General features: G+C 48.1%; 1 pseudogene; it reads right to left on the reverse strand.

Moving 5' to 3' along the window:
* Window positions 1–4,686: 4,686 nt before the first annotated feature.
* LOC128802365 (uncharacterized) overlaps window positions 4,687–26,508 on the reverse strand; it is a 41,174-nt pseudogene continuing 19,352 nt past the window's right edge.

Below are 26,508 nucleotides of genomic sequence, written 5' to 3' on the forward strand. Positions count from 1 at the left end.
CTGACAGTTTGGGCAAGCCCGTACAATATTTTGTGCTTGCTCTAAGGTAATGCGAAAATCTCGTTTGATTGCCTGTGCATTTTGGTGCAAAAATGCATGACTCAATTTGGCTTGTTCAATAATGTTAGGTAAAGTGGTTGCAGCAAGCACCGAGGTGGAATTTTCAATGCCTGCTGCACCTTCCTCATCAGACGTTGCTGATGCCAATGCATCAGCTCGTGCATTTCCCTCCGCCATGAATCCTGGAAGACCAGAATGAGCTCTGATGTGAGAAACAAAATAAGGATTAATTCTGTGTGATAAAGTTTGATAGAGACAGGTGAGCCAAAGACACAACTTGTCGTTGTTCACATCCTTTAGAACAGATCCTTCAATTCTCTTAATAATATTAGCAACGTATACCGAATCAGTGATCAAGTTGAAAGGTTCTGGAAAGAGCTGAAATGCTCTTACAACTGCTGCCAATTCGACAATCTGAGGGGAACCTTCAACTTTTTGAACATCCTGTTCCCAGGATTTAGTATTTTTATTTTGCCATGTAACAACCGAATTGTGCGTTCACCCTGACCCATCAGTGAAGATAGTGACTGCATCTAAGGGTTCTTCACTGATCAGGGGTTTTTCTTTGTAACATAATTTAGCTTTGATCATTTTGTGTGCTGGATAATGAATAGAGCAAGTGCCTGGGAAAGCAAGGCATACAGCAGATCTTCTGATTTTTGCATTGCCCAGTTAAAATAGGTTTTCTTCATGGGCAAATAGATAATTGCAAATTCATGACCTGCTATAGAAAGGAGCCTTGCTCTGCCTTTGATGATGATTTGAGGCATCATTTCTAGAGGTGTGAGGATTGTCTTTGGCGACCTGTAAGAAATAAAAACCCATTCAATTATTAGCAATGGATCTTTGTGAGAAGAATCTCATTGAAAAATGAGACCGCACAGTCTCAGCTTTTCTCCTAAAATCGCAAGGAAAAAGGGTTTATCAGGAGCACAGCGATGTGCCTGCCTGTTCTGCAGAGCATCAGTAATGTCTTCCAGGGCCTTGTAAGCCTCTGGAGTGAGGGATCTAGGGGATCTGATGTCATTGTCCCCTTTCAACAAATCAAAAAGTGGAGAAAGTTCATCAGCAGTGATTCCAAGGACAGGTCTAACCCAATTAATTTCCCCTAAAAGCTGTTGTAAGTCCTGCAAGGTGCAAACATCAGTTCGGATTTGTATCTTTTGAGGAGTAATATACTGTTCTGTTAGTTTCCAACCTAAATATTTCCAGGGAGCAGTCTCTTGTATTTTTGGTTCGGATATCACCAGTCCAGCCTTTTTGATTTCAGCAACAATACAATTACGAGTCTCTTCTGTTTGTTTTTGTGTTGGTGCTGCGATGAGCAAATCGTCCATGTAGTGGAGAATAACTGACTGTGGGAACTGTTCACGGACTGGAGACAGCGCGCAGGCCACAAAATATTGGCAGATAGTGGGCGAATTTTTTATTCCTTGTGGCAAAACTAACCAATGGTATCTCTGGAGTGGTTCTTGTAAGTTTGTGCTTGGAACGGAAAAGGGAAAACAAGGAGCGTCATCTGGATGCAGTGGGATGTTGAAGAAACAGTCTTTTAGGTCAATGATTACAAGTGGCCAGTTTCTCGGGATCATAGAAAGATTGGGCAGGCCAGGTTGGAGAGGCCCCATGTTCTCAATCACTGCGTTGATCTTTCTGAGATCATGTAACAATCGCCAGGTGTCAGAAGTTTTCTTATGGATCACAAACACAGGTGAATTCCAGGGGCTGTTAGTGGACTTAATGTGGCCTTTTTGCAGTTGTTCAGCCACTAGATTTTTGAGGGCACTCAGCTTATTGTCTGGCAGGGGCCACTGGTCGACCCAGACAGGGGTGTCAGTTTTCCAGGTCAGTTTTAGGCTGCTGAGTGCTTTAGTGGCCCCTACGAAAAACCCAGTTCAATCTTTGCTCCCCATTCAGAAAGTAAGTCCCTTCCCCACACTGTGATGGGTTTCTGCACTACATAGGGACGGATCGATGCTCTCTTCTTGTCAGGTCCTGTAATGTTGATTACAGATTCACTTTGCAAGCATGGAGTGACACCTCCAATGCCTGTGAGAGTACCTGGGGGAATGACCAACTTCCAGTCTGTTGGCCAACAGTAAGAAGAGATCACAGAAACATCTGCCCCCATATCAATCATCCCCTTGATGTAAACTCGAACCCCACCATTTGACAATTCACAAGTTAGCATTGGTCTTTGCTGACTTATGTGTTGAACCCATAGAACTTCAGGATTTTCAGAAGCAATTGGGAAACAGCGTGGTGGCATTTGATCCATAGTCCCCATAGGCAGTGCTATAGCAATAGCTATAGGGGTTCTAGGTGGAATATGCAATGGGGGGTAGCAGGCATTGGCTAGCACTAGTAATTCTTCATTGCAGTTAACAGACATTACACAAGGCAAAACAAGCAGTCCCAAGATGCTATTCCTTTCTTTACCAACAACTAAAAAGTCTTGTCTTTGTTGTGAAGGCCCAGTAATCCCTGTTGAAATATAGTCATAGCCATCATCCTTTAAAAAGGTTGTTGGCTTGGAGGTTGCCAGAGTGCACCAGGTCCCTGGGGGTAATAGGCTTGGATCATAACTTGGGATTGTGCTGGTGATGAAGCGAAGAGCTTTTGGGTCAGGATATTCACAAATCTTGCCTCGGGAGCTTGGGGTGCCACTACTTGTTTCATCGCTCGATGGCGCTGCGCGCTCACCTTGGAGTTTTTTAGATTATATTTCCTACTTATATCATGTCTGGATCGACACTGCCAGGCAAGATGCTTTCCCTTCTTGCAGATAGAGCAGCGATCGGTGGCTTGTGCACTTTGTGTGACCTCTGGGCAATCCCTCATTATGTGGCCAGGTTTCTTACAGAAGTAGCAAGGTCCTGGAGGTACAGCAGCTTGCATGACAGCCACAGTGTTGTGTCTTTGCTGGGAACTTAGATACAAGGCAGTTAGGATTTCAGTAAGTTTTTGGTCTCGTGCTTCTGCTTGTGCCGCCTGTGCTTCTGCTTGCGCTACCTGTGCTGTAAGAACCCTTTCAATTTTCTCTCCTAGAGTTTCTCCAAGTTCATTTACTCAAATTGTTGCTACGTGCTGTGGGCTCCCAATTTTGTTGCAGGCATCAATCATTTCAGGCACTGTAGGTCTTTCTTTTCCCAGGGCTTTGATAGCTCTCTTGCATTCTGCGTTTGCATTATTTTCAATGATGTCTCGTATCACTATTGGACGGGCTATATCATCGCCGCATTGTCTTTCTGCTGCTTGGATCACCGGGTCCACAAATGAGGTGAATGGTTCAGATGACTCTTGAATAATTAGATTGTAGGCTTTTTCAAAACTTCCTGCAGGCTGAACTTGCAAAAAAAGCTTTGCGAGCCATCTTTTTGATGTCATCTAACACCATTCTGGGTAAATTCACTTGATTTTCATTCTGGTCATCAGGTGGGTCACCTACTAGCTTAGACAAGGTCTGCATCAGTACATTGTCTATAAGTGTTTAGTAACCCTGTAAGCAGTCTCTTCCATTTGAGTTCCCATAGCATATACTGTGAATCTGTAAGAATTATACCAGCAAGATTTTTACAGTCATTTGGTGTGAGTGTATGTCCTTCCAGGGTACTTTTCAGCAGTTGTCTAAAATATGGAGAGCAGATACCACTGTCCTTTATTGCTTTTCGCAATTCTTTCACCTCACGAGATGGGATAGCTGTCCATGTTCTGGGACCACCGGCTTGCTGGCTGAATATCACAGGCATTGCTATAGGGTTTAGACTTTCCTCTTCGCAAATTTCACGTGTGATTTCATGCCAGTCTATCAGTTGAAGATTATCAAAACTTTTCTGGGGATTTTCTAAATTTGCGATTGATGGTGGTGACTTTTCAGGATTAAGAGGGTTGGCATTTGCAAATGCAAAACAGTTCTCTGTCTGTCCTGTATTTGTCAAAGTGGCTGTCACATTCGACCCTCCCCCTTCTCGTTGCACGGTTTGTGTGCTTGGTTGTGGTCCAGTCCTGCTTGGGTCGGGTGCAGGATGCGGCAGCAGCGGCAGGGACGCAGGGGGAGGAGGCACGGTACTCGGTGGCGATGGAGGCAGGTGAAGGGCGGCTAGAGGCTGCGGTTGCGCAGGAACTGCTGGTGGCTGTAGCGTTGGGGTTTCCAGAGGCTGTGCGAGGTGCGCTGCAGTGGGGGCTAATTGTGATGAGGCTGTAACAGGATCCGGCTGGGCTGGTGGTGTGGGCGGATGCACTTGTAGATTCGGTAAACCCGGAAGTTGTGGCGGCGCGGGCTGGTGTCCTGCGGCTGGAATTGGGAACGGTGGTGCTGGCATGGGAGGGCACAGTGATGTCGGCTGGGGGTAGACTGCAGCATGGAGCGTGTGGGAACCGGGAGGCTGCATCAAAAGCGTGGTGGAGGCGGCGTGGGGTGGCAGCGGTGTCGCGGTGTGAGGCAGGTCTTCTGAGGGTCGCAGGGACTGCGCATGCGGGGGGCGTGTCACGAGATCCGCGTGGTGAGGCATCATGGCGGCTGCCTCGGGGACCGCAGCAGGGACCGCGGCTGTGGCCATAGAAGGGAATGCCACGACGTCGTTGGCTGCAGGGGATGGCAGCGCTGCGCTGTGGAGCCCCGGAGCATCATTGCGCGATGGGGACGGATCGGGCTGTGGCGGTGCCGCAGTGCTCCGAGACGGCAGCGGCGCCGCAGACAGGAGTGCACTGGGAGGTGCAGGGGCGGAGGGCTGGGCTGCTGTCACGCGCCCGGTGGTGGCCGTGGCCCCCGGCGTAGCCGCAGTGGTGGCAGGAACGGGAGGGCTGGCTAGGGATCACCGCGGAGCAGGGACAGGGTGCAGAGGGCCAGCCGGCGTCTGTGCCGTGGAACTCAGCTGCTGGTAGCTCGCAAGCTGGGCTGGGGCAGGGGCCAGGGCCGGGCGGTCGGGGAGGCACGGGACCGTTGCACTGGGGTGTCGGAGGGGGGTGGTGACAATGGTGGGGAAGCCACAGCGCGGGAGGCACGGGGCGGCTTGGTGGGCTGGACCGCTCTGTCCCGCGGCGCAAACGATGCTGTGGCGGGACCGCGGCGTCCTTCTGGCGTGTTTGCAGGGGCGAAATCTGATGACTCGAGAGCGGGTGCTGCTGTTGTGGTCAGCACTGGAGATCCAGAATCGGCGAAAGCCAGTGGCGGCGAAAGAGCAGCGGGTGCAGACGAGATGCCAGGCACCGCCAGCGCTGCAGCGGCAAGGGGTACCTGCGCTGCTTGCAAAAGTGTGGCCGCCTGACTCTGCAGGAGGCCGGCAATGGCGGTGGCCACAGCCGCGCAAGACATGTCTGGAGGAGCGGCAGAACTCACGGGGGGGAGGGGGGGTACAGCCAGGGTCGCGGGGAAAGGGGGGCGGGGCCGCTGCAGTGCCAGCAGCAGGAGGTGTTACTGCGATTACATTGGTGGGTGGGCTCGCTGGGGCGGAAGCGGAGGAGGGGCCCGACATGATGGCTCTGGAGCGGGAGGGGCAAACCGCAGCAACCGGAACAGCAGGGGTGAACGGAATTGAGGGTGCGGGGATGGAGGGAGCGGTGGGAGGGGCCGCAGGGTCCGGTGGGGGGGCTGGGGCAACGGGTGCCGCGACCACGAGGGCGGGGGGAGGGGCCGCGGACGCCAAAGCCGCGTGGCGTGGGGGGGAGGCGGGGGGCGTGCCCCGCTGTGGACTCGCAGCAGCGTGGAGGGGATTTTCAGGGACAGCGTGGCCAGGCTGAGCGGCTGCAGCGGGCTTCTGCTGTGCAGCATACAGCTCAACCAAGACCCTGCACACCGGGAGAAGCTCAACGGCAGCCAAATCTCGGTGTGAAATATTATTAAAGAGTCTATTTCCAACTGAGTCCCAAAAGTCTCTGGTAAAGACGGCTGAACAGTCCGCATTCGGGAAGTTAACTAGAGTCCATTCTAAAAGGTTTTTTAGCTCTTGCTTAGGTAAAGTACTCTTACTGCAGCATAAAGAATGCTTAAGTTCCTTATAGAGCTCCCAATCAGGGGCAGAGTGGGATTGTCCCATTTTTACACCAGTGTAGCTCACCTCGATATCGCAGGGGCAGGGTCTTCACTCAGAACTCCGATGTGGGGGGCTGGCCAGGCACTCCAGTCGGCTCTCAGGACTCTGCTTGAGGTCCCCCTCAGAGCTCCGGTTTCAGGTGTCGCTCAGGAACGCCTTTCCGTGCTCGGGGCCTCCAGACTCCGCTCAGAGCTTCAGTGCGGGCAGTGCAGAGCAGTGCTCGCCCGTGCTCAGTGCACATGGCAGGGTGCCACAACGAGGTTCCTCAGAGAGCTCCAGGTAGCTGCCGCGCAGCAGCGGCCGCCTGTGCTCGAGGATTGCCAGGCGAATTCTTCCGAGAGCTCCAGGTACTCGCTACATGGTAACGAATCCCCATGCTCGAGGATTGCCTCGGCAAAGTTATAGAGCTCCGGTTTTCACGCTGCCCAGCAACGATACGCCGTGCTCACGACACCGATTAGGAGGCTACAACTGGTTATTTAGTTACTGTCCATGGAGAAGTCTCCCACAGGTAGAAAAGCTGAAGAGGCCTTCAGGCACATGTGGTTGCCGGTCTGTGGGGGTCGGTCTTCTGCGTTGGGCGCCAATCTGCAGGGACTGCTGGGCTCCAGGACGGTTTGGATGGGTGGTGATGAAGGATCTCTGAAGTCAGGTCTTTAGAACATGTGGTTTATTATAAAGGGTGAAGGGCCCTGCTTGAAGTTGCTAGCTGCAACTCGTGGCAGGCCCAGGGAGAGCGGGGGGAGAGAGAGAGCGAGTTCCAGGTGAGCGTCTCAAGAGGAAGGTCCAAGAGGGCGTCCGGTCCCTCGGCCACACCTTATCAGGGGGCTTCAAGGTGGGCTGGAACAGGACTTGGGCCAATGGGGTTACAGATACCTGATACTTCAGGGGAGGGTTACAGGTGTGGAATGAACCATACATTGGGGGGTGAGAGAGAACATTCCATTTGACCTTTGGATCTATCTGTAGGTAAAGGGCATTGTTTCATCAGAAGGGGGGATTGCTTTCAGCTTGGCTGTATTATTGTTTTCAAGTTGCTCAGTAATTAGGGTTTGGTATTTCAAATCTTGTTCTCATCTCAATATCTGTATTTTCTGACTGTTTTGCCAGGCCATCATATTTATAGGGCTTTCCTATTTCATCTTCCCCAACATACAGGGGTGCTCCAAGCCATGATCTTTATTTCCCCAACTGAATCAGAGTCAATAGCCCCAGGGACTACAAACAATCCTGTTATCAAAGTGGATGATCTGCCTATAATCAAAGCATGCATAAGTTGTCCCGGTAGTCCGAAAACTCCTGTGGGAAGCAAATTAACAGATGAATCAAGCAACCTTACTGTGTTGGAGGTTGCCAGGTCCATTCCTGCGCTGCCTGGGGTGGCTGGCTGTAGGTCAGTGATGGTTGTCTGGTGGGTGGGGGCAGGGCAGGTTGCAAGTTGCTGCGTCAACCGTGGGATTTGTGTCCTCACGCGTCGCCATCCCGTGTTGCGAGATAAGTTTCCCTGAAAAGGCTGGCCATTCTGGTGAAAGAGCGGCATAGATTAGCGAAGTGAGGGCCTTTCTGACAGCGAGGGCATATACCCGAGGCTTTGGGTTTTTGTGCTTTTTGGCAGTCTCTTTTAATGTGCCCAGATTCCCCACAGTCAAAACAAACCATCTACTTTCCAGGGGTCAATTTCAGAGCAGCAAAAGTGTCCGCTATGCCTTGACCCACGGCTTGATATGTGATTGCCGTGGTGTGTTGTAATGTTCCCAATCGGTTGCACACTTGTATCATTTGGAGTAAAGTGGCTTCAGGTTCAGAAGGCAGGGATTTCAAAAGGTGCCTACAATCTTCATTAGCATTTTCTACGGCAAATTTGAGGAGTATAACCTCTCTTGCTTGATAATTATCTTTGTCTCTCCAGTGTTTGTTTTAATCTGTCCACAAACTGCATATAGGGCTCTTGTGGACCTTTTTTGGTATTTATGAACGACTGTTGTGGGGTTTTGGCATCAGGAACCTTAAGGAATGCCAGGCGAGCTGCCTCTGTAATACCCTCTAGGGCTTGTCTTGGTAAGGTGGCTTGGCCATTAGGATCGGTATGCACACCCTCCCCTGCAAGGTGGTCAATAGTTAAGGCAGACAGGGGGTGGTTTGCGCACCCTGCATACGTTGTAATTAAATTCTCCAGTCCTTTCTTCCACTGCGCCATGAATATTGCATATTGTGTCGGTGTGAGCAACAGATTTGCCAAAAACTTAACATCATTAGGAGTCATGAGGTGAGTAGTAAAAGTTGCTCTTAATAAATTACTAAAGTAAGGGGACCCCAGTTCATATTCCGCCATGGTACGGTGCAGTTCCTTAATTTCCGAGTGACCTAGGGGCTCCCATTGTGGATTTCCCCCCCTCGGGCTGAGTCACATGGGGGCCATAAAGATTTCTGCCGCAGTATCAAAGTGTCTATCCTTAAGGGCTTTCTTTTTTATCCATAACCAATTATTATGCATATCCAAAGGGAATAAGTCTGGGTCTTTTTCGGGGCTGGGGTCGAAACGGTCTAGCTCCTCTTCACTGCTAGAGTCAGTGTCTGCTACATAAGTGATAAGTGTCCGATGGCTCTAGGATTGCTGACAGTGTGGCAGTAGGACTGGAGGTGGCAACCAGACTCTGTCCCTGGCCCTCATTGGGGAGGGCGTGCGGACGGGGGACATAGAGCAGGACCTGGGCAGGTTTCGATCCAGCATGGTTGCTGGGACCATCTCAGCAATAGCCTTGCAGGCTGCCTCGCTCCCTCCCTCTTTTTTAATTGTGTCCATGACCGCCCTCCAAGCAGGAAGCATTCGTAGCTCTGGCTCGTGGCCAGGCAGCATAGCCAGTTCATAGAGCTTTACACTGACCTTGTCCCAGAAGCAAAGAGTAAATATAGAAGAAGGGGTAGCGTCGGGGAGTATGCGTGATACCCACCGTAAAAGTGACTTAAGGTCCTGCTTTAAGATGGGGGGACGAGCATGGTTTCATAGACTTCTTTCTCATTGGACATGTTTTGTCCCATAGATTAGTTCCCCTGGTTAACCTGTCAGTCGCAGCAGACAGGTGATTGTGGGCCCCAAATGCAGATCTCTCACCATCACGATCAGTTTCAGGGACTCGCTGACTGCTGCCAGTCAAGACGGTCATTTTCCTCACACGGAGGTACAAATTATCAGCAATGAAGAGAGACAGGGACAACTGACTGGTGGTAAGAATCCAAATTTATTGTTGATTACAATGTTATATACTATTTTAGGATGACTAGTAATGTTTTACTACAATGATTGGGTTAATCATCACATAAACAAACTTAAACATTTTACAACATCTCTTGCTTGCAGAAGTCTTGATGCAATTTTCTTTTCCGGTAAACCCTGATTTAATCTTCATCTTAGTCTTGATTTAATCCACAAAGCTGTTTGCTCTTGCCAAGACATCCTGTTTATCAAATCTCTTATGCTAAAGTACTGTCTGTCTTGTGTGCCCTAATAGAGGACAAGAAGGTGATCAGGAGTAGTCAGCATGGATTCACTAAAGGAAAATCATGCTTGACCAACCTGATTGCCTTCTACGATGAAACCAGTATCTGGATGGATAAGGGAGAGCAGTGGATATTGTCTACCTGGGCTTCAGCAAGGCTTTCAACACTGTCTCTCACAGCATCCTCATAGGTAAACGCAGTGAGTGTGGACTGGATGAATGGACAGTGAAGTGGATTGAGAACCGATTGGACGGCAGATCCCAGAGGGTCGTAATCAGTGGCACAGGGTCTAGTTGGAGGCCTGTCAATAGTGGTGTCCCCCAAGGTTCAATACTGGGCTCAGTATTATTCAACTTATTTGTATGATCGGAATCCCTGAACGCGGGGGCAATCTTACATAAGACAAAAGTAAAAGACGAAAGGCGCTATTCTTCTCGGGACTAAAATCCAATTTATTCAGGAGTCACCTTGGATCCATGTCACCAGATGACACAAGGAAAAATGATGCACCACAGCTATGGTCATGATGAAGAGACTATTTTGTCTGACTTCAACCTTTTATAGTTCTCAAAAGGTGCCAGTGGATTGAAGGGTGAACGTGCCACCTCTCCAATGACACTGGACAAACTACCAGTACATCAAATTTCTCCGCCTCTATGAAAGAATGCAAAACAATAGGTTGTTTACAGAAAGTTGTGTGAGAAAGTTCTCTACAAGAATGTAAACTCAGAAGGCTTTAGAAAACTCTTAAAAATCAGGGCAACATCTCACCCTTCTCAGTTCAAAAAAAGAAAAAGGAAAAGAAAAATGAACAATGTTCAGTGTCCATTCATGGAGGACTCATCAGAGTGATCACTCGCGTTGTCTGCATCCGAGCCATCACTCAATGATTCACCCACTTGATGCCTTTCAGGTTGGTCATGGCTTCCATGTTGCACTTCGGCCAGATTCTGTCTCTGCGGTTGCAGGTCAGGGTGAACACACTTCGAAGGTACCCAGCGTGCCCCAGTATCTGTGGACACACAAGCATACCCGCGCCCCGAAGCGATAAGGTCATAGGGACCTTCCCACTGTTTGGTGACTAAATTCCACACTCGAACCTTCGCTCGAGGCTGATGTGCCTCATCCGCAGCCTGCAATGAGAAATGATGATTCAAAATGACAGGGTTATTTATTTGAGTTCTGCGGCACCGTAAGATGATTGATGGTGTACAAAGCCTTTTCCAACCGACTGTGCGGGGTTTCACCCTGCATTCCCATTTTTGTTTTTGAAGAACCCGCTTCAGAGTACCATGAGCACGTTCTACAATAGCTTGACCAGTCGGGGAATGAGGGATACCAAACTTGTGTGACACACCCCACAACTGCAAGAACTGCCGCACCTTTTGCAATGCGTAAGCAGGACCATTGTTGGTTTTCACAGCAGAAGGTACACCCAGAACGGAAAAGGCCTGCCTCCAATGGGCAATGACATTGCGGGCCTTCTCTCCAGTGTGAGCAGAAGCCCACATCGCAGAGGAGAACGTGTCCACCGTGACATGCACATATTTGAGATGGCCAAACTCGGCAATCTGGGTGACATTGGTCTGCCAAAGCTCCAAGGCTCTAAGGCCTCTGGGGTTTGCCCCTGCTGGTAAAGGTGGAGCAAGCGCATGGCAGTCGTCACAAGAGTCGACAATATCACGAGCCTCAGTTGGCGTCAGCTGAAACTGCTTCTGCAAGGTATGTGCGTTCTGATGGAAAAACCCATGCGATGCCTTGGCCTGTGCGAGTGTATCAGGCTGAGGTGCTACCCACGATGGGTTAGCCAACTTGTCAGCCCTAGCATTATGTTCTGGTACAAACCCTGGCAAATTGGTGTGACTCCTCACATGCAAAACGTAAAATGAATGAACCTGGGCCTGAATGGCACACCACCAGGTCTTCAGTAAATGAAACAAGGCAGGATTATTGACCTCCTTCAAGACCGAATGACCCAATTGCTGTGCAATGTCAGCCACATAGGTGGAATCCGTGACCAAATTGAAAGGTTCCTGGGAAAATCTCTCAAATGCCATGACAGCAGTCCTCAATTCAGCCAATTGGGCTGACCCATCCTGATGACCTTCCAGAACCTGCCACTCAGATCCATCCTTCCAAGTAGCAATGGCCTTTCCTGTCTTCCCTGAACCATCAGTAAAGACGGTGGGCCCTTGCACAGGTTCCTGTCTATTTTTGGGCCACAAAGAAATTTGTGTGGATTTCGCCACCTGCAGTAGCTTGTGGCTGGGCAGATGATAAGTGATCTGCCCTGTAAAATTTTCCAGAGCACATTGCAGGGACACGCTGTGTGCAAAGCTCCAGTCAAAGTCCTCCCGGCATACCGGGAGTATGATCTTTGCGGGAGCGGCACCCATCAATTGCAAACACCGTTGCTGGCATTTGATTATCAAACGAGCAAGAAACTCAGCCAATTCAGTCGCCGTCTTCTGCAGCTGATGGGGCAGGAAAACCCATTCCAAGATGTGCAAGGGATCAGACCATTTGTCAGTCCATTGGCCAATGATACCTGTGGGATGCGAATCTGGAGTGGTAATGAACACAGTGACATCAATGGAGAGATCAATGCGATAAACTTGGCGGGCAGAAACAGCCCGCTGAACCTCCTCCAGCACCTGACGCACCTCAGGGGTCAATGTGCGAGGCGACTTTAGATCAGAGTCTCCTTTCAACAAATCATACAGAGGAGACAGCTGTGTGTCGGTTAGTCCCAGGTACGGACGTAACCAAGTGATGACACCCATCAATTTCTGGGCATCATTCAGTGTCTTCACCAAATGCACAAATTGCACCTCCTGGTGTCGGATCGTCCGTTCCAGAATTTTGACCCCCAAATGCTTCCAACGAGGTTGTTGTTGAACCTTTTCTGGAGCCACCTGCAGTCCATGCACATGCAAAGCATCGAGCAACCGAGGCTGAATCCTCAGCAGCTCATCCTGGGTGGAAGCAGCCACCAAAATGTCATCCATATAATGATACAGACGTGCACCAGGAAACTGCTTGCGAACTCCAGACAAGGCACGAGCCACATACCATTGTCATATGGCCGGGGAATTGCGCATCCCCTGGGGCAAAACTCTCCATTGATATCGCTGTGCAGGTTCAGCATTGTCAATTGCTGGCACCAAGAAGGCAAATTTCGGTCTGTCATCGGGATGCAAAGGAATTGTAAAGAAACAATCCTTCAAATCCACGATGAAGATTGGCCAATCTGCAAGAAGCATGGTAGGCGATGGCATGCCCGCCTGCAATGTTCCCATGCTTTCCATCACGGCATTGACCTTTCGGAGGTCTTGTAACAACCTCCATTTCCCAGACTTCTTCTTGATGCAGAAGACAGGAGTGTCCCAGGGACTGGTAGAAGGCTCCAGATGACCCTAGTCCAACTGCTCCTGCACTAAATCTCGAAGGGCGCTCAATTTATCTTGAGGGAGGGGCCACTGGTTCTCCCAAACAGGTGTGTCCACCAGCCACCGTATAGGAGGCATAGGACACTCTGCGCCCTTCATCGCAGTGGCCCCCATCAAAAACCCATCCTGATGCGCACCCCCCATGCAGACAGAACATCCCTCCCCCAGAGGTTAGCAGGGGTAGAAGTAACATGCGGCCTAACCCAGGCCGTCTGTCCCTCTGGGTTCGTGACCAGCACGGACCACTGGCTCACGTAACATCGCGCCATTCCCCCCAGTCCTGCGACAGATGTCTCCACTGGATTCAGGGGCCAGTCCAGAGGCCAGGTGGCAAGGGAGAGAACTGTGATGTCAGCGCCGCTGTCAAGAAGCCCGCGGAGGCGAATCTCCGACGGCGTCGCACCAGGGATGGACCGAGTACACGACATCTCGGGACAGTCTTTGGTCAGGACAGCGGTCTAGTGAACTTGAGGCGGCCCAGTGGACCCAAAACCTCCGGCCCCACATGGCCGATCAGCCATCCTGCGAACAGAAGACTTAAAAGGTACAAGTTGAGCAAGCCGTGTCCCCTTCAGGATCATGACGGGGGGGTGGGTGTGGAAACCATTGCACAGATCTGCCCTGTGAAGTCTGCATCAATGAGACCCAGGTGCACAATGATGCCCTGAAGGGTGGCACTAGACCTCCCCATAAGGAAAGCACTCATGCCTTCACCCAAGGGACCAAAGGCATCCAGGAGAACCTTGTGTATCTTAGACGATTCTAAAACAACTGTTGCTACTGTGCAGACATCCACGCCTGCTTAGCCGCAAGTGCTGGCTACAAGCTGGCTGAGCAAACCTCCATGGGCTCCGGGGTCTGGAGATGAACTTGTGTCTGGGCACGCTTCCCCTTCGCGCTCCGCTTCCCGTTTCCCGGGCCTGGCAGTGCCTGGCTATTAGCATGAACAGTTGCCTTGCAGGCGTATGACATATGGTTGGGCCTTCCACACTGGCCACACAAGAACAGGGGAAATTTTCCCTTCTGCACTTTCTTCCCCTGCTTGGTGCTGGTCCGAGCATTCCCCCGCTGCTGCTGCCAGCCCTGCGGCACCACCCAGACTGGCTGCGCAGCAGTAGCCCACGCAGCCATCTTTTGAACCGAGGGGCTGAGGTCTGCACAGGCCTCTGCCATCTGTGAGACAGTAGCCGCACCAGGAAGAGCCCGTATGACCCTCTTACATTCTGCGTTACAGTTACTCCTGGCCAGGTTTGCAAGCACAACTCTCCTTGCCTCAGGATCTGCCAACTGCCTCTCCACAGAGGCAGTCAGCCTCCCTGCAAATTTCATAAAAGGCTCATCGACCCCCTGAACAATGGTCGCAAACGGCTCCAACAGAGCAGCCATTTCCAGAGTCTGAACCAGTGCTGCCAAGCCTAGCGTCTGGCACTGGTCAAGCACAAGTAGACCATATCCGGCTCGCCCTTGAGGATCAGCATAATTGCCTGTGCCCAGCAACATGTCAGCGCCAACCTCGCTCCTGGGATCCTGCGGCCCCTGCGTAGCATTCTTTTCCACTGCGCTGGCCACCAAACGAGCCCACCTGAGACCACACCTTTCGGGACATCGCCTCCCTAGGGTCGGAAAAGAGCCCCTGCTGCCTCACCCACAAAAACAGCCTTTCAAAATCACTCCAGGAGATGGAAACACGGTTCCTCTCCAGGACATCCCTCCAAAGATCCAACATCAGAGATTCCATCCCGAAACCGATAGAGGTTTCCATCACTAACACAACAGGCAAAATGCCAAAGAGGAGGGGGGGTAAGCACACTGTCACCCGACCTAAGCTGTAGTACACGCCGGCGGCCACCAGATGTCACCAGCTGACACTGAAACATAAACTTTAAGAGATTTAGAGATTTTAGAGGAGCTAAGATTTTAGTTAGAGATAAGCCTTACTAGAGTTAATTAAAATAAAAGGACTCTGTAAGTAGGCCTTGATGAAGTTAAGAGTTAGTAGTTAACTAATAATTGATTGCTTGTCAACACAATGTTTAGTTAGCTGGGTTTATAATGAAGAATATAGAAACTGACAAATAGCTCTTAGGAACATAAGACAATTGTGGGCCTCCTCTGTTCTGAAACCGATTGAAGACAAGGAATGGGAGTTCAACCAAGGTTCATTTGTCATATTTGCGTTGAAAAGGTAGAAAGGTCAAAATGAGGAAGACTTCATTTACTGCCTCATTTTGGGACCCCTCCTCATGAAAGGGACCACCGACCCATTTCAAGGAACAAACTACGCATGCTTAATAGCTTTTGAAATGATTAGCATACGAAGCGAGGAATGGGATGTACCAAAATTATTAATTGTATTTGTATTTTGGGTATTCAATTCTTTTGTGGATAAAAGGACTCTGTAATCATTTGAAAGGCGCGGTGTGTATTTGGGAGCTATCCCACATGCTGCCGGCATCGCAATAAACATACACTTTCTAACTTTAAACTGTTAGAGAGTTTTTGTCCGTCACAGTTGGATATCGGTGCTAGATCAATATCCATATTTCTTTAATAAATCAACACAAGGAAAAACAACACACCACAGCTATGATCACGATGAAGAGACTCATTTATTTCCTCTGACTCCAATCATTTATAGTTCTCAAAAGGTGCCAGTGGATTGGAGGGTGAACGTGCCACCTCTCCAACGACACTGGACAAACTACCAGTACATCAAATTTCTCTGCCTCTATGAAAGAATGCAAAACAATAGGTTGTTTACAGAAAGTTGTGTGAGAAAGTTCTCTACAAGAATGTAAACTCAAAAGGCTTTAGAAAACTCTTAAAAATCAGGGCGACAGATCCAGGCGACGCCTCAGGGGGTAACAGAGGCCGAGGCATCTGGTGGCGTCCAGAAGAGAAAAAGAGAGAGAAGGTGTCGTCCAGGGGGGTTTTGAACCCAGGGAAAAGGGGGGGCGGGGCCAAGGGGCCACATCCATTGGGATACAGGTGAGGAGAGGGAGAGGGGAGGAGCAGACTAGGGAGAGACCACCACACCTGAGGCTTAGGGGGGAGGGGGGGAGACCATGTGATACCAAACACCCAGTGCAAAACAACAACAACTAAATAAACTATTTAATGCAATACAACACTTATTAATCAATTACTTGGATGAAAAGTGTGTGGCAGGACCTTTTACCCCTAATGCAGCAAAAGTTATCTCTCTATAACACATGACTAGGTTAGGCCAGAATGATTTGTCATGTGATGAATTATCTTGGCTGAGAACCTCCTTAGCCAGCAATAAACATCCTGGCTTGAATGGTGAGAAAGGAAAACCTAAAAATAGCGATTGCAGAACACAAGCATTTTTACAACTATAAAAGGCCACTATGATTTTCGTGAAATCAGAAATCTCTTATACACTCTGTGTGTGGAGAGCTCTCCTTGATGTTAAGATGTTGGCATCAAGTTACTTCCCTGGGACTGAGAGAAATTAGAAGATTCTCTGCACATGTCTCATTCATTGGTAAGTGACATTGACTCCTAATCTATACTATTTCTTCTCTAGCTGTAACATAAGGTACCTTTATTATCATCATGCACTCTATGTTTTTATCTACTTGCAGTTCTTTTGTGCTATCCTGAGTAGTAAGTAATCTGTTTAAGTCTTATGTCTGTTTCCTTGTCCTATTCAAATAAATGATTCATGTTGTAATAGACCTGATTGACCATTATCAAGAACTTGCAAGCGAAAGTGGGTTTTGGGGTGCTGGCTGCCTCAATAAAGCTACTGCCTACTGCCAGAAAACTGGAAAGGCAGGGATTTGTCGAAGGTCTCCCTTCTCCATTCATAACAGGTTTGAAACCCAGCAGGAAAATTAAACCTCCTCAAAATTGCCCCTTTCCTCCGCCCCCTCCCAACAGTAGTGGGAAACACTAGGCGAAAATATAAATAGAATCACAATTTTAGTGAGAATTTGCAACAACCAAAACAATATTAGTAAAAGTGTACAAAAGGGAGACTGTTCCACCCACAAAAGGGTATTCACTGAGCAAACAAAATCACTTCCCAAAGACAGTGCCTGGTGTGGTTTTACAGATAAAGAAAAATGGCAACTGGTGCTGCACTAGATCACGCAGCTCATCATGGCATACCCGGGAAAACAAAGGCAGCATGCTGGGGAGGATTGTGACTTAACTTTTCCCCCCAGCACAAAAACAATGGAAAAAACCTGGTGGGACCTGAAAGGGTTCTGAAAACAGGTCAGAGGACCCTTCTCCTGGGTCTGCTGGGAGGCAGCAGCACAGTGGCTGAGGCTGCAGCTAAGGCCACTACACACAGCAACTGCAGCTTGTGGTGGCACTGGGGTAGCTGCTGTTTGCAGCAGCTCCAGGGCATCTAGGGCTCCAGCTAGCAGCTGTGGCAAGGCAGCTCCAACAGTTTTATCTCCATGCTGAGCAGCAACACAGTCCTGGGACTCCGATCTTGCACGCCCTCCTCCCAAGAGCCCAGCAAAAGATGATGCTGCTTCCCTTTCCAGCCACAGCATATTTCCTGCCAAGACTATGCCCCCCGCAACAGTGATGTGGGTGGTATCAAATAGACAGCACTGAAATCTCTGCCCCCTTGTTTGTGTATCCAGGACAGTATGCACCCCTTATTTTAAATAATCTACCTACGCCTAGATTTTATATCTTTCAGCTATATCCATATCCATATCTAACCATACACAAACACAGGTATTATTTCAGTAGTCACTGGCCATCTCCCCAAGATGTTTGTTGAGTTCATTTAGTCCATGGCTGGTGTATCTGGATGTCACAGTAGAGACAGACAAGACACCTTTTTCTCCATGCTACAATAGCCCCCCTCCCCTTTATTCTTCACAGCTAATATTTATATGGTTTTCTAAAAGTATTGCTCTTAAGTGAGATCAGCTCCTTGGTTAATTCAGCTCTTCAGTGATTTCAGCTCTTTGCTTGCTAAGTGACATGGGCAGATGCAGGGAGAGAGAAGAAAAGGCTGTATGAGGTTCCACAGCGGTGTCTTTATTGGCAGCTCCTGCAAAGGGTTTCAGTGACAGCTCTTCTGCTGAGCTGGGCAGAAATGGGGGTTTATATAAGGTACAGGGGTTTTGGAAATAGTCCAATAGTAAGGGTCAAGGTGAATATGACCTATAGTCTTACAGAGAGATAACGAGGGTCCAAAGGAGGAAGAGGGGCTACTTTTGTCCAGTCATCATGACTAGGCATTTCTTATCTTAGGCAAGTGACCGCCTGTAGTGGTGTGGGGCTACACAGAAGGAGCAGAAAGCTTTGTGAATCAGAAGTTGGAGTTTCATTTCGGGAATGTGAAGTTGGAGTTTCTATTCTGTATTTTTACAAGTATTTACCCTTCCCCCTGAAGCTATTCCCATTGGATTTCACCTGTAATGTGTTCATATTGGGCATTGTTTTATTGGTCTCACCTTATCTCTTATTTTCCCCTATAAAAACTGTAATCTAACCCCAGACCGGGGTCACTTGTATGTGCGGCGTTCGAGCAAATACAACCTACTTCGGACTGCACAAGTGTCCAATCTCTTGAGTCTCTTTATCTCGGTCATGGACGCGCTCTTGAAATAGCTCTGTCTGTATTAAATGAACCACAAAGGTGGTTGTTGCTTCTCTCCGACTGCTCCCGGAAGTGCCTGGCCAGCGCCCCGGGAAAAAGGAGCCAGGCGGAAACAAAGAAGTCGGAGAGAGAAAGCGAAAACCGCCAGGGAGGCCTTGCAGAGCCTCTGGCTGCTACAACGCCACTTTCTGTATTTAGTAAAAAGGCGTTCCCAATAGTTCTTTTAAAACAATGGACAAGGCATGAAAACATAGCTAATACAATGACAATTACAATGAAAATCCACAAAATTCCCTTAACCAAAGATGCAACCCATCCTGTTAATCTCCATTGACTGCAAAGGTCATTGACCCAGTCTGGGTTGTTTTCTACTTTTAAGTCCTTCACAAGTTCCTCAAGTTTCTGGATGTTTGCGTGGATGGATTCTGAGTGTTAAGAGAGACTGAAGCAACACATCCCTTCAAAGTCTTGGCAGCCATGTCTGTGGGCTAACAGTAGGAAGTCAATCGCTGCTCGATTTTGAAGTGACGCATGTCTCGTGGTTTCTTCTTCCTTTAAAAGATCGCTCAGGGCGGCAGATGTAGTGTTGGCTTGCTTACTGAGCCAGCACCCTAAGTGATTTATTTCACCAAGGGCTTTAGCTGCAGCTACCCATGGTAGGAATAGGGAGACAGCAATCTTTTTTGGTTTCTTCCAATCGTGTAATTTGGGATCGCAATTTTCATCAAATTCCGTGTAGGATCTTTTGTGGCATTTTAATTCGCTTTCTTTTTTCCAATTATGTAACAAGGTAATATTGTTGGGGAAGATGAAACAGGAAAGCCTTATAAATATGATTGCCGGGCAAAAGATTTTGACAATGTAGAAACTATAAGCTAGATTGAAATGAAAGCAAGCTTTGAGATACCAAGCCTTAGTTACTGAACAACTGGAAAACAATGGTATGGCCGGCTGAAGGTAATCCCCTTTTGATGAAACAATACCCTCTGCTTGCAGACAGGTCCAAGGGTCAGAGCAGACCCTACTAGCTTGGCAGAAGGGGTCCAATAAGTAGTTTTTAGGGTTTAAAATGTAACACAGTATCATAACGTCATGATTCTTATAGGCTGTATGTAAATGCTGTAGGATTTGTATCTTGTACTAGACTGGTTAGTGAAAATTAGAATATTCAGCACAGAAGAAGATTTATTGTATTGTAATGGGAACTTTGCTCTCTTACTATTGCTCTTATGTCGGAACCCAAAATGTCCCTCAGACACTCTTGGATGTTCCGGGCCCAGGTCAGAAGCATTTAAGACCCTGGAATGCAGCCGGAAACCCCTGTGGCTTTGAATCTGATCCATGGAAAAATTTACCAACCTTGCAGGAAGAACAAGAAATCACAAGAGTTTAGATATTATAGTAGAAGTAGTCACAAAATGAAAGGAAGACCTTTTGAGTGCTGTACAGGGGGGTTTTAGGCCTTTTACAGAGGGGTCTGAGTTTTGTACATGGGGGCCAGAAGTTCTAAGATGTAGGGATTTGGGTGTGCCCTGTCCTCCTTCTTTCTCCTTCCTATCCTCCATGTTCATGGTGATGTTGGCACTCACAGATTGGTTTAGAGTAGAAAGTCACCATTCAATATAGGTAATAGGCATTGGGGAAAAACTATAAACATTTAACATGTTATATATGATATAAAAGACCAGCCCCCTGGGCGGTCAGAGAGAGGGTGTCAGAGACAGTGTCAGTGTGTGTATGTGCCTTTGCCTGACCTGCTGAAAGAACCACAGCAGTTAAGGAAGAAAATCTTTTAGATAACATACAATAAACTACCTTGAGATCGGACAACTGAAGACTACTGAGTCTTTCTTTGAAGGCACGGGTTGGAGGAGAGACTTTTCCACCTCCCGGGGTCACCCCAATCTCACAGACACTGCCAGACATTTTCGAGCAAGCAAAATTGAGCCATGCATTTTTCCATCAAAATGTATTTACCCTTCCCCCTGAAGCTATTCCCATTGGATTTAACCTATAATGTATTCATACTGGGCGTTGTTCTATTGGTTTCACCTTATCTCTTATTTTCCCCTATAAAACCTGTAACCCAACCCCAGAGTGGGGTCACTTGTACGTGCGGTGTTCGAGCAAATACAACCTACTTCGGACTGCACACAAGTATCCAGTCTCTTGAGTCTCTTTATTCCGGTCATGATCGCGCTCTCTAAATAGCTATGTCTGTATCAAACGAACCCCAGAGTTGGTTGTCGCTTCTCTCCGGCCGCTCCCGGAAGCGCCTGGCCAGCGCCCCGGGAAAAAGGAGCCGGGTGGAAACAAAGAAGTCGGAGAGAGAAAGCAACACTTGGGGTTCCTCTAGAGCATTGGGCAACATTTTTGTCTACTCGTCCCAAGTATCTACAATGTTGGGTCTCTTACTTGTGGTGCGGAGGAGCTCTGAATTATAGACAGGCCAGTCAACTGCTACGAATGGAATCCCTACCAAACATGTGGAAAGTGGGTTATCAAGGCTTCCCATGGATAAGCACATGTTATCCTGTTTTAATGCTTTCGCTAAGGTTACCCAAACATTGTGGCTAGGCTGTGGGCTAATCTAGCTGAAGGCATACGGTACAGTGAGGAGCATCTAGGCAGCAGTGGGGACAGCACCAATGGAGATTTTCATCTTTGGACAAGGATGGGGCTTCTGATAGGGAATATAAGCAAAATTTTTTATCTTTATGGTGGGAGGGGAGGGTTTTCTCCCTTGTTCCTTTCCTCCTTTCCTTACCCCTGCTTTGTTTGTTTGTTTTTTTTTTTTGTTTTTTTTTGTTTTTTCTATAAGCTAAGAATGGGGGAGTGGGTATAAGGTCAGGGGTTTAGGGGTTTTTGGTAAGAGTTGAGAAAGGGGAACAATAGGGTTTTTTTGGGCAAAAAGGGGTAATAACATGTCATTCAGAGAACAATTTGTGTTCAGGCTGTGTCTGGCTTATGGCTTGACTGCTACAGCAGAATGTTGTTCCACTTTCTGTTTTGTCTGCTGTCGCGTGATGGGACGGTCTTTTCTTCGGTATGTGGACGTTCAGCGATGCCTTCGTCTCCAGGCAGAACTTGTCTGATTTTGAGGAGGTCTTGTATTTGACTCAGGGGAATTCTTGTCACTGTTTGTGGGAGTAGTGTTTGCAGTGCCTAGGTATGGCTTTATGTTTTTTCCTGGGTACCATCTTGGACCAGATGGTAGTATAACACACTCATATCCTCTACCCCAAGTAATCAACTGGAAAAGCCCAGAAATTTGATGTGTTTCTGGGTCCTTCACTAGCACAGGTGGTTTCTCAGTGAGCTTTGCTTGGGTGGTATTTGCGAAGTGGCGAAGTATTGGGGGATCAGGCTCTGATGTTGTACCATTTAGGAAGTTGATGATGTAGAGAGCCTTGCAAAGTCTTTCAGCTGGAGATATGATTTTTGTTTCTCTCTGCTGCTGACTGAGGACTCTTTTGAGGGTTTGATGTGTCCTCTCTACAATTGATTGTCCTGTGGGATTTGCAGGTATGCCTTTCTTGTGTTCTATTCCCCATTCACTGAATAACTCTTAACTTTCGAGAGGTATAGGCAGGTCCATTATCTGTTTTTATTTGTTTTGGTACTCCCAGGGTAGCGAATGCAAGGAGGAAGTGCTTTATGGTGTGCTGTGTAGTTTCTCCTGGATGAGCTGATGCAAATATTGCTCCAGAAAATGTATCGACGTATACGTGCATGTATTTTGACCTTCCAAAAGGTAGGAAGTGAGTTACATCTGTCTGCCACAGCTGGCATGACTTCAGGCTTTGGGGATTGACTCCTGTCCCCATAGAGGGTATCTGGTAATTTTTGCAGTTCGGGCATGTGGTGACAGTAGCTTTTGCTTGATCTTTTGAGAGCTTGAACATTCTGATAAGGGCAGGTACATTTGGATGATAAAATGCGTGTGACAACTTTGCCTGGTCAAAGATGTCCAGGACATTAGCAGTTTCTATTGCCATGGCCAATGCGTCCGCTTTCCTGTTCCCTTCTGTGATGATACCTGGGAGGTCGGTGTGTGACCTTACATGCATTATATGGTAAGGTTTCTTTCTGTGAGAGATTAAGTGTGTTAATGCTGAAATCAATTGGTATAACTTTGGATTGGAAACCTCTTTGAGAAGAGCATGTTCTGCTCTCATAGCTATACCAGCAACATACGCGGAATCTGTGACCAGATTAAAGGGTTTGCCTTTGAATTTCTCAAAGGCTCTGACAACATCTACTAACTCTGCAATCTGTGGAGTTCCCTCAACTATTTGGATGTCAGATTCCCATTTTTGGGTCTTAGGGTCCTTCCAGGTCATTACAGATTTGTGGGATGACCCTGAGCCATCTGTAAAGATTGTTAGAGCTTTGAGAGGTGTTTTACTTTGGACTAATTTTGGGGTCAGATTAAAGGCTGCATCACGATTAAAAAGTTCATGTTTTGGGATATGGATGGAAATTTGGCCTCTAAGCTGTCTAGGGCGAACTGGAGATTTTCAGTGGTCTGGAGCAAATGTTCCAGGTCCCCAGTAGTCAGTGGCAAATATATGCATGCGAACTCACACCCTGCAAGAGAGCGGAGGCGAGTTCTGGCCTTTTTTATTAAATGTCCCATGAATTCTTGGAAGGTGGTAATTGTCTTTGAAGGTTGCTTGTTTGTAAAGATCCATTCTAGTACCAAGAAAGGGTCTCAAAGTTGAAGATCCCATTGGAAAATCAGTCCATAGAACCGGGGTGCTTTTCCCAGAATGACGAACTGGAAAGGCAGCTTGGGCTCGAAGTGATGGGCTTGACATGAAGACAAGACGTCTTGGACCTTGGTGATGGTGTCTCCGGCTTCTTTTGTGAGCGTGCGTGGAGAGTCTAGGTCTTCGTTGCCACGGAGAAGGTTAAACAGGGGAGCGAGGTCCTCTGTTGTAATTCCTAGCAAAGGGCGTACCCAGTTGATGGATCCGCACAGACTGTGTAGGTCTCTCAGGGTTTTTGGGTCATCTCGGATGGCGACCTGCTGGGGAACGATGGTCCTTTCATGGATCTGGAATCCAAGATAAGTCCATGGATTGGTGTACTGTATTTTGTCCTCACGGATCTCGAATCCTGCTTTTCATATGGGTTTGATTGTCTTTTTAACTGCTTTGCCTAAGTAAGTTTTTTGTGATGCACAGACCAGGATATCATCCATATAGTGGTAGATGATTGCATCTGGAAATAGGTTCCGAACAGGAGACAGGATGTGAGCAACGTACCACTGGCATATAGTAGGCGAGACATTTAGTCCTTGGGGGAAGATAACACCAATGATATCTTTTGAGTGGAGCCTCTCTGTTAAGAGAGGGAACGGAGAAAGCAAACCGTGGAGCGTCCTGGTGGTGCAGTGGAATGCTGAAGAAGCAGTTTTTAATATCTATGATGGCAAGTGTCCAGTCTCAAGGCAGCATTGATGGTGAAGGCAGGCCAGGCTGGAGGGGGTGCATATCCTCGATGACCTCATTGATTTTGAGAAGGTCGTGGAGGAACCTCCACCTATCCGTCCCAGGTTTTTGCAGTACGAAGACTGGAGAGTTCCGAGGGCTGGTGGTCTCGACAATGCGACCCTTGGCGAGCTTTTCTTCCACAAGGGCTTGTAGTGCGTGCAGTTTTACTTTAAAGAGGGGCCACTGATCGATCCAGATCAGGTCTTGACATTTCCAGGTGAACTGAGGGGTATCGGGTATTGCATGCTCCTCAGTGGCCCCTGTCAGAAATCCCTGCCCCAAAGGGTGATGGGGGCCCTTACCACAAATGGGCGGATGGGTGCCAACTTGCCTTCAGGCCCTTCGACAAGGATGTTGTGCTTGCTTTGCAGAGACACTGTGGCTCCACCAATCCCTGAAATCATGCCTTCTACCGGTTGTAGTTCCCAGTGTGCTGGCCATTCTGAGCGAGCGATGATGGTCACATCTGCACCAGTGTCCAGCATCCCTGACTGGTGGCTCTTCTCTCCTCTGCAGGATAGACCACACTCGATGGTAGGCTTACTTGGACCCACAACTTGTGCCCACATTGCTGTAGGGTTGAGAGGAAGCTGCTCCCTGTGATTCTTTGGGAGTAGAAAGGCTTGTGCGATCAGAGTTCCCTTTGAAAGAAAAAATGGTAAGTCTGTGCAGCACAGCTGGACAGAGATTTCTTGTCCTGGGTGCACTGTTTGTACTTCTGGAACAACAAAGATTTCCTCTGGGCCATGGAGAGTGTCACCTATAATTAAGATGTTAAAAGGACCACCTTTTGGCCCATGCTTGCCTGTGGGAACACGATAAACATCCTTATTATAAAAGTCAATGGACAAAGCAGTTCCCAACTGGTGCCGTGTTCCCATCTGTATCGCTCTGTGTGTTGGATCCTCTCCATGTGACCTGGAATCCCCTGGGATGACGCGTGGTTGGGTTTGGATGGCTTTTGATTTGTTGTCTTTGCGTGGGGCCTGGCGGCACTCTGCTGGAAGTTTCCTGAACACTGCTGCTAGCGCTGCTGGCTCTGGGGTTTTTGGTAGGTGTTACAGGGGTTTCGGATAGGTGACCTGTCTGGACACTCCTTTATAAAATGTCCAAATTCCCCACAGTAATAGCAGTTGGCCTGGTCTTTGGAAGTTACTACTGCAAATGCACCAGAAACTCCTTCTGCAATTCCCTTAGCAACTGCTTGGGCCACTGTGTTTTCAGTGGACATATGACATGTACAGCTTTCCATCATTTGGTCTATGGTAGGTTCTGTATCCCAAGGCAGGGCCCTCAGAATTGTTTTACATTGTTTGTTTGCATTCGACAAGGCAAGCTTGCACAACAGTTCTTTTCTTGCCTCTGTGCTCTCTATCTGTTTTTCCAGAGCATCCTTAATTCTGTCTACAAACTTGATAAAGCTTTCATCTACTCCTTGTTTAATATTAGAGAAGTGTTGGGTAGGAATAGAGTCATCTGGGGTAAGAAGTAAGGAGGTTTTTGCTGCAATAGCCAAATCTTGTAGTACTGCCTTGACGGAGTCCAGGACATCCCTCTGGCTGACCTGGCTGTCTCGAGACCCTGGCAGGGGGCTCGGAGACCTTGGCACAAAGTCAAAAGCACCTGTGGCTTCGATTCTAGCCTGTGGAAAAAGCTGCCAACTCTGTATGAGGAATTACAAGCCACAGGGGTTTGAGTAGTGTAGTAGCTGAATTGACACCGGGTGAAAAAGTAGAATTTTGGGGTTTTTAGAATGTGATTCAGGGGTACAAGATGGAGGGATTTGGGCATGTCCTAGCCTTCTTCTCCTTCTTCTTGTCCTCCATGTCTTGCTGTGATGGTGATATTTTTCTGTTGGTTTAAGGTAGAGACACACTGTCTAACATAGATGATAGGTACTGGCACAATATTGTAAATATGGTACACATAATTTTGAGTATAAAATGTAAACACCACCCGAGGCAGGATGCAGATTGACATGGCCTCCTTGCTAGACAGAGCTTGGTAGGTCAGAGAAAGAATGTTATAGGTAAGGAAAAATAAACAACCTTGAGAAGCTGATCCTACGTATTTCAGACTCCTTTGGCTGCACGGGCTAGGAAACAAGGACTTTTACAATCTTGGGGTCATCCTGACATCACAGACCCCGAGACTGCCTTAGGTAAGGTGTTGGCTTGGTCAGAGAGTTTCTGTAAATCCCCTTCTCCAGCCATCTGTTAGACTCTAAAATCTAGCCTATTTGCATCTTGAGTATAGGTGTCTGATAATGTTTTTAATTGTCTTTTCCAATGCCTTTCCCATAGCATATATTCTGCCAGGGAAAGAAGGCAGTGGGCAATGTTTTTAACATCGTGAGGTACTAAAACATGTGCTGA

The sequence above is a fragment of the Vidua chalybeata genome, chromosome W (genome assembly GCF_026979565.1).
Source record: "Vidua chalybeata isolate OUT-0048 chromosome W, bVidCha1 merged haplotype, whole genome shotgun sequence".
Classification (NCBI taxonomy): domain Eukaryota; kingdom Metazoa; phylum Chordata; class Aves; order Passeriformes; family Viduidae; genus Vidua; species Vidua chalybeata.